Source organism: Diceros bicornis, chromosome 1 (assembly GCF_020826845.1).
Source record: "Diceros bicornis minor isolate mBicDic1 chromosome 1, mDicBic1.mat.cur, whole genome shotgun sequence".
NCBI classification, from domain to species: Eukaryota; Metazoa; Chordata; class Mammalia; order Perissodactyla; family Rhinocerotidae; genus Diceros; species Diceros bicornis.
In genome coordinates, this window is record NC_080740.1 from 87,685,461 (window position 1) to 87,698,450 (window position 12,990).

Consider the following 12,990-nt stretch of genomic DNA (forward strand, 5'->3'; position numbering starts at 1 on the left):
TTTTGTTCGGATTCAAGGAAAATCCCATCAAGGAGAAAGGATTTTACTTCTTTCTATAGAACTATAATTAAACAACATGTTCTATATAGAAATCAAGCCTCTGCTCACGCACTCATCCTTTGAGACTCTGCACGATCTCTGTAATCTCACAAAAATAGTCCTGAAATCCAAAGGAGCGGGGAGAGGCTTTCTCACTGATGAATTTTTCTGGTGAATTTTAAAACGGCGCTTGGATGTTTTACTTCTGGACTGAGATGTCAGAATCATGAAAATAGATTTCTTCAGAGAATTTATATTCCTGATTTTATATATATATTTAAAAAAAGAAAGAGAAGAAGGGTTTGCCATTTTTAGAGCACCGGAGCTCTGGAAGGCACAGCTTTGCTCATTGCCGCAGCCTGAACAGCTGTTCCTCAACAGATGTGATGCGGCAGAGCCTGGAAGAACCGACTTAGAATGTTTGAACATAGATTTGCAGCAAAATGTCCTTCAGAGGGAGATATTAAGGCCACAGCCAAATACAGTCATCAGCAACTTCCTTTTTCTTTGCCACCCAAAGAACTCAAATCTAACAAAGACTAAACACGAAATTTTAAAGTTGGGAGGGATGCAAATGGGGATTCAGTCCCCTAAGGTGTCCTACTTACGTCAGGATGGGCAGCCCTCCCCAAGGGGTGTCAGAGAGTGGGGGAAGGAGGGTGGGTTAAGGCTGAGAGCAGGAGGAGCGGGAAGAACAGGAAGAGAAGGGAAGGGGAATTCAATCATCAAATGCAATTTTTCGTCCAGAAACCAATAGCACCTCCCACCACATGCAGCCCCCATAGCTGGGCACACAGCCTTGCACACTCCTGATCACAATCTCATCTCTGCCCCAGGGCAAGGCCATTTTGCAGTGATGCTATAGTGCCCCATGAGGAGGGGAAATTGGAATCTTTCTTGGCTTCCATTATACTTATTTTATATGTTTTCCTTTGAATGACATGTAGAGAGTACAGCTCTGTAATCTTCAGAAGTTGGTGTCTATATGATTATCTTAGTCTATTTCTGATAGCAGTTAGCACCGCGTCTAGAAGAGTAAGTACTCAACACGTGTTAACCATTATTAGTAGCATCATAGTGACTGTTGCTGTTGCTATTGTTATTATCTACGCACTTACAAAGTGCCGTCCCTGTGCTGGACTGGGGAGGAGTGGGCAGCAGGGTCACTGTGCAGTGTGTAGGAACCCTCTGCTCCTCTTTCCACCTCATCTTTCTCCTGTGCATTCTCACGGTTCGACCCCACCCAGCCTGCTGGCGTTGCCATGGTGACGGAGAAAGCTCGAGACTCCGGGCCAAGTGCCCACTGCTGCTGCGCCCGTTCTTGCTATCGTTCTTTCCACCCTAGGAACAGGATCCTGCCGCGGTGGGAACCAAACACTGCAGCGAAGGGTTTGAGGCTGTGCTACCAATTTGCACACAAACTTCAAGGGACTGTGTCCTGGGTCCCTGGTTTTCCGGAGACATTTAGATGAGCAGAGACTCTTTCTCTCTAAGGAAAGAAGCAGGAAGAGGGGGGTGGGAGCTGGAAATTAGGCCTCGTGTCCCTCAGCTGACAGCTCAGTTATATTGCCTTTGAGGAAATAGGGTTTTCAGTTCCTCAACAATTTCCCTTATAAATGGCAAAACGTAGGGGAAGGAGGACCCAGGCACAGTGTAGGATAGCAGAGGCGACTTGGGTTTTGAAGTTAGGCAAAGTTGGGCTCATATCCCAAAGACAGGGGTCACTGGGGTTAGGGACATGGCTCTGGGGCGAGACCCCAGGATTTCCGTCCCTTTGCCACCTCTGGCCAGGGGACTTTGGCCACATTAGGTAACTTCAGGTATCGGTTGTCTCATCCATGAGAAGGGGCAAATAATAATATCTTCGTCATTAGCAAATAATAATGTCTCCATCCATCATTGGGCTGAGGGAGGAATAAACGAGGCAATCATGAGACAAGCACTTAAACGGTAACCAATAGAGACTCCCATTATCATGACCGTTCTTGGCCCAGACCTGGCCGTTGCTGGCTGTGACCACCTTGGGAAGTCCCCTCCCTCTCTGATATACTCCATACACCATCCAACCCACCTGCCACCTCTGTGTGGAGGGGACAGTGATACTGACCTCCCAGGACGGTGGTGAGGATCAAACTAGGTGAAGGCCCAGCACCCAGCCCGCCACAGCAGAGCCCCTCACTGTCACTTCCCTGCTGCCACCTCGCCCTGCTGCAGCTCCTTCTGAGTGGGACAGAAATCTAGCTTTGCCATTGCCTCGCTGAAACCACGCTCCAACAGCTTCGCCTGGCCCTGGAGACAAACTCTGCCTTTGTTTTCCGTGCCCCCAGGCCCTGCACGGTCTGGCCCTGGCCCCCGCCCCAAGCTCCTCTCCTGTTCCTCTCCCTCTCTGCCACACGCTCCAGCCACACTGCGTGGACCTCTCTTGGTTCCTCTAGTGCAAGCCCCCTTGTCCCGGGGGGGGCTTTCTCCCCCGCTGTTTCCTCAGTGAGAAATTATCTGCCCGGCCTGCTCCACTCTCTCTCCTTCAACTCAACTCAGAACAGAGCTGGCTCCTGATCTGGCCTTCAGGACTTCACTCAGACGACACCTCCTCCAAGAGCACTTCCTGGATGGATCACTCTCGCTAAACCCCCTGCCACATCATCACACTTTATTTGTGATCAGAAGCACTCCTGCTGACTAGCACTTATTACAATGTGTAATTATCACTATATATAATTTGTTTACCTGATTTTTGGGGAGAGGAGAGAAGACAAATATTATCTTATTCTTATTTGTGTCCTCAAGACTTGTCACGTGCCTTGCACATCATAAGTGCTTAATAAATGTTTGCTGAGGGAGTGACTCACAGGATCCTGACTTGGGTTCTCTTTTCTAGGCCTGCTCTCAAAATTGCCACTGAGAGGATTGCTGTGCTTCAGGATTGCTGACAGCTCATGGGGCCCCAAGGCTCAGGTATTTCACAAGCAAAATAGAGATTGGAATGCCTGATAAGGGCAGCTCGATTCCTCCAATGCTCACGTGCCCCAAGGTCACCCGGGGATGTTGTTCAAATGCAGGTTTTGAGTTAGCCCCGCGGGGGGCCTGAGACTCTGCATCTCTGACAAGTTCCCGGTGAACATGACTGCTGCTGCTTCTCAGACCACGCTGGAGGAACAAGAGCTCAGTCCCTGTAAGAGCCTTGGATTTTCAAAACTCAGAGTCAAGGATAGGATGAGTGTAGGTGCCAGACAGCAGAGTCCGCTGGGGTGTGGGTACGCCTCTGAACTGGAAGGTGCTGGCCCCAGGCCCCAGGGCCAGCGGGGAGGAGCAAAGGGCCGGCTCCTCTGACGCCCGAGCAGACCAGCCAGATAGGGTGAGAGGCTGGAATCTGCTATTTTTCAGAAATTTGCCTTAGTCTCAGAGAGAGAATTCTGTCCAGGAGTCTGCTCATTCACTTATTCAACAAATATTTGCATATTACGAGGCCCTGAGGATACTGTGGGGAGAAGACAGGCAAAGTCTCTGTGTTCTTGGTGTTTACATTCTGGAGACAAAGACTTGGATTTGAGCCCTGGAGGGTGTGTGTGTGTGTGTGTGTGTGTGTGTGTCTATGCGATTTTGTGAGTCATCTCAGCTCTCTGAGCATCAGTGAAATCTGACGCCCATCCTCAGCATGGTTGGGAGGGTCTCAGGAGATAATGCATATGAAGATAAAGCATTACGATTATTCACAGAACCGCTAACTAATCTGAATTTTGAAGTTGCTGTCTGCTCACCAAAGGTGGCAATCTGCAAAGAAGAATTATATCAAGGAGTTTCCTTACTCATTCAATCATTCATCCAACAAGTTTTTGCACTGTTCTAGGCTCTGGGGATATTGGCGGGGTAAAGCCAGCAAAGTCCCCATCCTGTTGGCATTGATATTCAGAATGGGAAATCAGACAATCAACAAGTAAACACATACATAAACAAAAAAAGTTAGTGCTGAGTCTTGTGAGAAAAATAAAGAGTGGATAATTTGGTGGAGACTGGGAGTGGGGCTACATTAATTGAGAGATTAGAGAAGGCATCTCTAACAGGTGAGATTGAAGCTGTGATCTGAATAACCAGAGAAAAACAAACCATGCTGAGACCTGAGAGAAAGGTATTCTGGGCAGAGGGAACTGAACATGCGAAAGTCCTGAGGCAAAAAGACTGAGCTTGATATATTCAAGGAACGGCAGTGTGGCTGGGCACAGCGACAGGGGAGAGGGTCATAAGATGACTTCAGAGAGGTTGAGTGGCCAAAGAAGGGCCTTGTCAGCCAGGGTGGAAACTTGGGATTTTATCTTAAATTAGATGGAGAGCCACTGAACAGCAGCTGCCGGCGCGGGACGGGAACTGACCATGTCCTGTGATCATCCCGGCAACAGTGTGAGAATAGACTGTAGAGGAGCAAGAGTGGGAGCCGAAGAATTGTTCAGGAGGGGACGGCAGTGGCCTCGGTGAGCGACCGTGGTGGGTGTCCAGGGACGGCGGTGGCTTGGGCCAGGATGGTGGCAGCCGAATGGAGAGAGGTGGGCACGGTAGGACTACCTGTTAGAGGAAACGTGAGGACTGAGGAAGACAGGCGAGAATGCTGGGGTTTTGGCAAAATCTCACATGCTCGACTATTTTTGGAGGAAACACACTTTACTTGCAGTACTAACCCCAGTCCCTCGGAACCCTTCAGCAAAAGCAAAACCTTCGTGAAACCAGAGGGAAACAAGGCCTGTTCTAATCCTACCTAGACACACAGAAGCTTCAGAAGGAGGTATCCATTACAAAGGGAGACCTTTACCCCAGGCTCCTCCCTGTCCTCTGAAGTCGCATTGAAATTCTTGGCTTGTTTGAAAGAGCGCAGAGATCCTGCTTTAACAAGTAATGAGTGGCACTGAGACGCAACGAACAGGCTCTCATTCTCATTAAGCGTTATTCTAACTTGGAGAGGGTGTACAGAAGGAAGATGAGATAGATGGATGACACCGACAACTTAGTCTTAGAGATGGGGCTCAAAAACCGGGAGCCTAGGTGCACACATGTCTGTGTGTGTGTGTGTGTGTTTAGTGGTGGTGAGGCAGCAGGGGAGGGAGGGAATGCTCAGTTTCCCTGCTCCCAGGTCTAGAGAATTCTCTCTCAGTTCCCCATAATGTAAGGTCCTCACATCCATTTCGTTCCAACAAACTCAGTTTTGGGCTAGGTCCGCTCCTCCTGGGCCCCAAGGTCCTCTCCTTCACGAAGGGCAGGAAATGGAGATGGTTGACATGATCTCAAGGTTAAACAGTAGCCATAGAGATCCACTGACAGGTACACTGGGCACCATTATCACACCCTCTGCTTGTAACACAGAAAGAATCCAGTCTTAAGAATAATTCCTATAATTTCTTGAGAAAAGCATAATTCTGTTATGTTGTATCTAGGGAGTTAACAGCATTTATTAGTTTAATGTAACCATTTTAAACATATCACAGTTTCTTCATTTTAAGAAATATACCTTCCCTCTTGCCTCCCTCCCCCTGCCATGGAACTGGCCCGGGCATTTTTCTTTCTCAGAGAAGTCCTAGGGTTAGCTTTTTGAAAGTTGGGCTGGCTTAGCAGCAAGGACCATTCCAGCCCCCCGACCCTTTCCACTCTCAGGAACATGGTGGAAGCTGCCAGAAGCGTGTAGCAGAACCAGTGGAGAGTGAAGAAACAGCATTTGAGGCACAGACGAGGTGGGAAAGCCCTTTTCTGATAGTCATCTGCGGCTATCTCCTGGAGGACCGTATGTCCCCAGGCTGCTGCTGGCCGAATGGAATTCATGACCAGGGATATGTATCCTTTGGTTTTCCCTCAGGTCCTGCAGCCATTTGATGAGGGGTGGGAGAGGGAGGAGCAAATCACCTCTTTTGTGGGCTGAAATGGCATCGCACACAATTGCCCCTGGTCCTCCTATGCGGTGCACCCTCAAACATGCCCGGCACTTCTCCGTGCGCCCTGGCACAAGCAGCCAGGGCCACTCACCCCAGGGTGCACACGGATTGGAAACACACTTTCTCCAACTGCCGTTTTCAAAAACCTCAATCAAGAGTCAAGGGTGGGCCGACCCCGTGGCTTAGCAGTTAAGTGCGCGTGCTCCGCTACTGGCGGCCCGGGTTGGGATCCCGGGGGCACACCCACACACCACTTCTCCGGCCATGCTGATGGCGTCCCACGTACAGCAACTAGAAGGATGTGCAGCTATGACATACAACTATCTACTGGGGCTTTGGGGGAAAAATAAATAAATAAAATTATATAAAAAAAAGAGTCAAGGGGGCGGGGGTGGGGGGAAGGATAAAAAGGAGAGACAATTTCATATGGGAGCTGTGACTGCCACCTGGTGGATGATGTTAGCTGAGCAACTAAAAAGGCTCCTTAAAACTTGAAGTGTCCGCCATTCCAACTGTTTCCATCAGGGAGAAGCTCCCTCCAGGGGAGGAGAAGGGGAGCTACCACACAGTGTGATAGATGCTGCGATAGGGATAGTTGTGAGTCGGGGTTAAGGGCGTGGATGCTGGAGCCACACTGCCCAAGTTTGAATCCCTGCTCTAGGATTTTCCTGCGGTCACACTGGCTGAGCTCCTAAACCTCTCCTGTGCCTCCACCTCCTTACCGTAAAATGAAGCTAGCAGTTCCTGCGCCATTGAATAAAGTCCTTATCTCATGGAGTGGTTGTGAGAATTAAATGACACACTCCATGTAAATGCTTAGCACAGATCCATTTGGCTCATAGAAAGTGTTCAGGAAAAGTTAATTGGTGGTATGGAGGAAAAGACGGGGCTGTCGGAGCCTTCGGCCTTGCTATGTGTTGAGCACGCTGCTGTGCGCTGGGGGTATGATGGTGAACAGAAACATTGCCCCTGATCTCATCAAGATCATTGTCTGGTGAGGGATACAGGCAAGAGCAAGTAAACACTTGATGAAGAACAAACTAGACACGGTTCCTGGAGTTGCACCTGTAAACGAGTGATTTGTCATACGTTTATTCCAGGACACACATAAGGGCCAAATAACCCACCTGGAGGAACCGAAAGAGGTTCGGTAGCACTGGAGGCCAAGGGCAGAGCTGAGATGAGGCTGAGGAGGCAGGCAGAGGCCAGATCCCCGAGGGCCCCACGAGGCCCATGAAGAGGACTGCATCGTGTCCTCAGGGCAGCAGGGAGCCGTGCAGGAGTTTTCAGTAGGGAGAGCGAGGTCAAAGGTGGAGAGTGGCCCTGTCAGGTCGGTGGAGCCGTGGAGGCGGGACACCTAGCACAGAGGGCTGGTTACCCGCTGCAGGCAGGAGGAAGAGCTGGCTATGTAGGTGGGGGGATGAACCAGCAAGCTGCCTCCCCCTGTTGTCAGCAGACTAAAGTCAAAGGAGGCCGGTGCAGCTGATGTGGGGAAGCTAGTGCCATCCCTTGGAAACACACTTAACATCAGGGTGGCTTCTTTTGAAACGGCAGCAACAAGGCGGGATGGGAGACGGGAGAGGATTGCTCTTACAGGTCGGGCCCAACCATGCTAACAGGAGAAATACATAGCTCTCTCTCCATAGGAGTTTGACCTGTGCATAGCCACGGGAAACGAAGGTTTGCCTTCACCAAGTGACTTAGTAAAGAGAAACAGCTGTGTTGACGGAGCCACCCAACTGGAATTGGGACACTCACATCCATCCTCATTCTTGAGACTCAGTCCTGACTGTCACCCTCTCCAGCAGCCAGGACAGAGCAGAGAGGGCCACTGCCCGCCTGGCAGACACCAAAGACATTGCTTTGGTTTCCAAGACACAAGAAGGGACCAAGTGATGAGCCCCTCCTGGGGATGGAGAAGGTGAGGTGTGGGAGGTGTGAGCAGGAGCCTGCACGTAGGGAAGGGGTAGAGCTGGCAGAGAGAGTCAGGACAGGAGAAGACTTGCTCTTTGCAAAGGTCTTGGTGGAAAAGATGGTTCTTGTGGGATTTTCACCCTTTATTACTTCTACTCTTACTCTGCTGTAATTTATCTGACCATTCATTCAGTTATTTCTTCATTTATAGAACAAAGCAGTTTGGAATGCCTGTGTGTCAGGCACTGTGTTAGGCTCCTGGGTACACGCAGTTCCCTACGTTTGCCCCATCCCTGTTCTGGCCGGGGGAACTATTTGTGCTGGGTCTGTTGTCTCTCCTGCCAAGAAAAAATCAAACACTGGATTAAAAAGGAAAAAAAATCTGTTCAAAAGAATTGGAGAGCTACTGAAGTGGTAAGACCTTGAGGGGCCAAGATGTCAGGGACAAGAAAAGCTCTGAGATGACTCAATACTCAGCATAGCTTTCCCCACCAGACATTGCTGGCTTATGAGTAGCAGCCTGGAGGCTAAGAAGTTGAGCAGACCTTTAGGCAGTCTCATGGGGCTTAAAGCGCAAAAACTAGAGTTCAGGGCCAGCCAAGGAGGCCCTAGTAAATGCCCTAGACTTTAAGTTGGGACACCTGATGAGCTATACTCTAAGGAGGAAGACCAAACAAGATAGATACCAGCCTTTATAAAGACTGAAGTCAAGCTATAAATCAACCCAATCCCTGATAGGCTTAGTATGAACTCCCTCTGCCTTAACTGCCTCCCAGGAACAAAAGTAAATTCCTTGTGGAAAAAGATAATATCATCTGGACCCTCAGATAATCTCTACAGTTTTAATTATACAACATCTGGCATTAGATAAAAATATTCCCCAGCACACCAGGATTCAAAAATCAAATAACAAAAAAAAAAAAGAGAGAGAGAGAGAGAAAAGGTTGTTGCAATCCCATTATCACAATGGGATTGAAAATAACTGATCAATATATTCTAGAAAATATTCTGAAGAAGAAAATTCAGCAGAATGGAAATTCCAGAAACAAAAAACATAATAACTGAAATTTAGAACTCAAGGCAGTTCTAAATTGCCTAAAGTAAGGCAGATTAGATAGTACTGAAGAGAGGATTAGTGAACTGGTATACAGATCAGTAGAAAGCAGCCACACAGAAGCATCAAGAGAAACAAGGACAGAAACTACAGAAAAGAGCAAAAGAGATATATGGAGCAGAGTAAAAAGATGTAACATGTGTAGGGGAGTCTCATGAAAGAAAGGAAAGAACGGAACAGAAGCAATAGCTGAAGATAATGGCCTAGAATTTACCAAAACTGAGAAATGATAACAATCACACATTCAGGAAGCACTATGAAGCCCAAGCTTCCAGGATAGATGCAGAGAAAACCGTACCTAGTCAAATCATGGTAAAAGTGCTGAAAAGCAAAAGACAAAAGAAAATCTGAAAAACAGGCAGAGGAAAAATGATGCATTAATTTCAAAGGAGCAGGAATATGACCAAAAGCTGACTTCTCAAGAGAAACACTAGAAGCCCTAAGACAATAGAATTTCTTCAAAGTGCCAAAAGAAAATAGCTGGCAACCTTGAATTTGACACCCAGCACAAGAATATACTTTAAAAATACAGCTACAAAAAAGACATATCAGATAAACAAAAACTAAGTGAATTCATCACCAGTAGAATCACACTAACATAAAATGTAAAGCTTGTTCTTCAGGCAGAGGGAAAATAATCCAATATGGAAAATGGATATGTAAGAATGAATAAAAAACAATGGAAAGGGTAATATGTAAGTAAACCAAAATGAATATTGACTGTATAAAACAATAATAATATTAATATCTCATGATTCTTAAAATATATGATAGAATTACAAAAAAAACTATATGCTGCTTACAACAGACATTATAAACATAAGGATGAAGAAATGTTGAAAGTAAAAAAAATGAAAAAGATATACCATGAAACACTAACCATGAGAATATATGACAAGAAGCATCATTAGAGATAAAGAGAAACACTTCCTAAAGATAAAAGAGTCAAACTACCAAACTACAATTCTAAATATGTAGACACCTAACAACAGATAAAGACATGTAAAGCAAATATTGACAGAACTAAAAGCACAAATAAACAAATTCAGAGCTATAGTGGGAGACTTTTTAGCACATGTCTCTCAGTAACTGATAGAACAATCTGACCAAACTCATAGCACAAACAGACCAAAAAAAAACAACAAGGATACATTGATTAAGAAACCTACATAAGACACTTCACAAATTTGATCTAATTTGCATATATAGACCACTAGACCCAACAACTACAGAATACACATACTTTTCAAATGCACACAGATATTTCCCAAAAGTAGACCACATGCTGGGTACTAAAGCAAGTTTCAGAAAGTTTCAAAGGACTGAAATCATTCAGAGTATAGTCACTGACCACTATGGGATTAAGCTAAAAATGAATAACAAAAAAAACTAAATCTTCCAAATGTTTGGAAATGAAACAATATACTTATACATAACCCATAGGTCTAATAAAAACTACAATTAAAATATTTTGAACTGGGCCGGCCCCGTGGCTTAGCGGTTAAGTGCGCGCGCTCCGCTACTGACAGCCTGGGTTCAGATCCTGGGCGCACACCGAAGCACCGCTTCTCCAGCCATGCTGAGGCCGCGTCCCACATACAGAAACTAGAAGAATGTGCAAATATGACATACAACTATCTACTGGGGCTTTGGGGAAAAAAAGGAGGACCAGCAATAGATGTTAGCTCAGAGCTGGTATTCCTCAGCAAAAAGAGGAGGATTAGCATGGATGTTAGCTCAGGGCTGATCTTCCTCACACACAAAAAAATATTTTGAACTGAATGATAATGAAAATATGACATACAAAACTTGTGTGATGCAGCTAAAGCTGTGCTCAGAGGAAAATGTATAGCTTTACTTGCCTGCATTAGAAAAGAAGAAAGACTTAAAATCAACAATTTAAGTATCCATCTCAGCTAGTTATAAAAAGAATTAGAAAGCAATAGAGGGAATCCACAAAATCAAAATTTGATTCACTGAAGATTAATAAAATTGATAACCTATTGTCGAGACCAAATCAGAAAAAAAAATGTATAAATTATCAATATCAGGAATGAATGGGGATAACGCTATGATCCTAGAGACATTAAGAAGATAATGAAAGTATATTTGAACAATTTTTGCCAGGGAGTTTTAAAAGATAGAAGGAATGGACAAATCCCTAGAAGAACACAATTTACTGAAAATGACTCAAAAAGAAATAGAAAATCTGAATAATCTTATAACTACTAAAGATCTTCTCACAAAGAAAACATCCATGCCTAGATGTCTTCATCAATGAATTCCACCAAATACATAAGAAAGATGTTATAAGCCATTCTCCCTCATGAATATAGAAGTAAAAAGTCTAAACAAAACATTAATAAATCTAATTCAGGGGTATATTAAACATATAGAATGATAACATGTCACAAGCAAGTAGGATTTATTACAGAATGGAGGGTTGGTTTAACTTAGAAATCAATGTTATTCATCTTATTTATGGAATAAGGGAGTAAAATCATCACAGCAAAAGCATTGGATAAAATTTAACTTCCGTTTATTATCAAAAACTCTTGGCAAACTGAAAATTGAAGGGAATTTCCTTAATCTGATAAATATGACAAAAACCAAACCTACACAAATATTATACTTAATAGTGAAACACAGAAACTTTCCTTTGAGATCAGAAACAAGACAAGAATGTTCACTATCATCATTCGTATTCCACATTATATCAGGGGCTGGCCCCGTGGTGTAGCGGTTAAGTGTGTGTGCTCCACTGCTGGCGGCCCGGGTTCAGATCCCAGGTGTGCAACGACGCACCGCTCGTCAGGCCATGCTGTGGCAGCGTCCCACATAAAGTGGAGGAAGATGGGCATGGATGTTAGCTCAGGGCCAGTCTTCCTCAGCAAAAAGAGGAGGATTGGCATGGATGTTAGCTCAGGGCTGATCTTCCTCACCAAAAAAAAAAAAAAAAGTTAAAAAAAAAAAAACATTGTATCAGAGGTTTCAGCCAGAGTGAACTGGATATCCATATGCAAAAATAGTTAATCTTGATCCTCCACATTGTTCTACTCATAAAAATCAATTCCAGGCGGATTAAATATTTAAATGTGAAGATTAAACAATAAAGCTTCTAGAAGAAAATAGAGGAGAATATTTTGGAATAGGCAAAGATTTACTAAACCAAACACAAAAAGTACAATTCTAAAGAAAAATATTGACATATTGGACTACATTAAAATTAAAAACTTTTATTTATTAAGAGTCATAGAGAGTATAAAAAGATAAGCCACAGATGAGAAAAAAATATTTGCAATACATACAAGTAACAAATAGCTAACATATACAATGTGTAAAGAACTCCTCTTAACGAATGAGAACAAGATGAGAACCCCATATACAAATAGAGAAGAGGTTTAAACACAAAAGATGATACCCAAATGGCCAATGAGCTCAACTGCATAAATCATCAGGGAAATGCAAATTACAAGAAAGCAACATCACATTGTGAAACTTAATTTTATACATCAACTTAGGCCACATTACCCACATATTTGGTCAAACATTATTCTAGATGTTTCTGTGAAGGTGTTTTTTTTTTAGATGAGTAACATTTAAACCAGTAGAATTTGAGTAAAGCAGATTACCCTCCATAATGTGGATGGGTCTCATCCAATCAGTTGAAAGCCTTAATAGAAAAAGAATGACCTCCCTCGAAGGGGGAATTCCGCCAGCAAATGGCCTTCAGACTTGAACTGCAGCATCAATTCTTCCCTGGGTGTCCAGTCTGCTGGCCTATCCTGAAGACTTTGAACTTGCCAGTCTCCACAATTGCATGAGCCAATTCCTTAAAATCTCTCTCTCTCCATATATATATGGATATATATGTATATATCCTATGTGTGTGTGTATATGCATCCTATTGGGTCTGTTTCTCTGGCGAACCCAATACATCCATCAGAAGGGCTAAAATGAAAAAGACTGACAATGCTAAGTGGTGGTGAACAGTGGAGCAACTGGAATTCC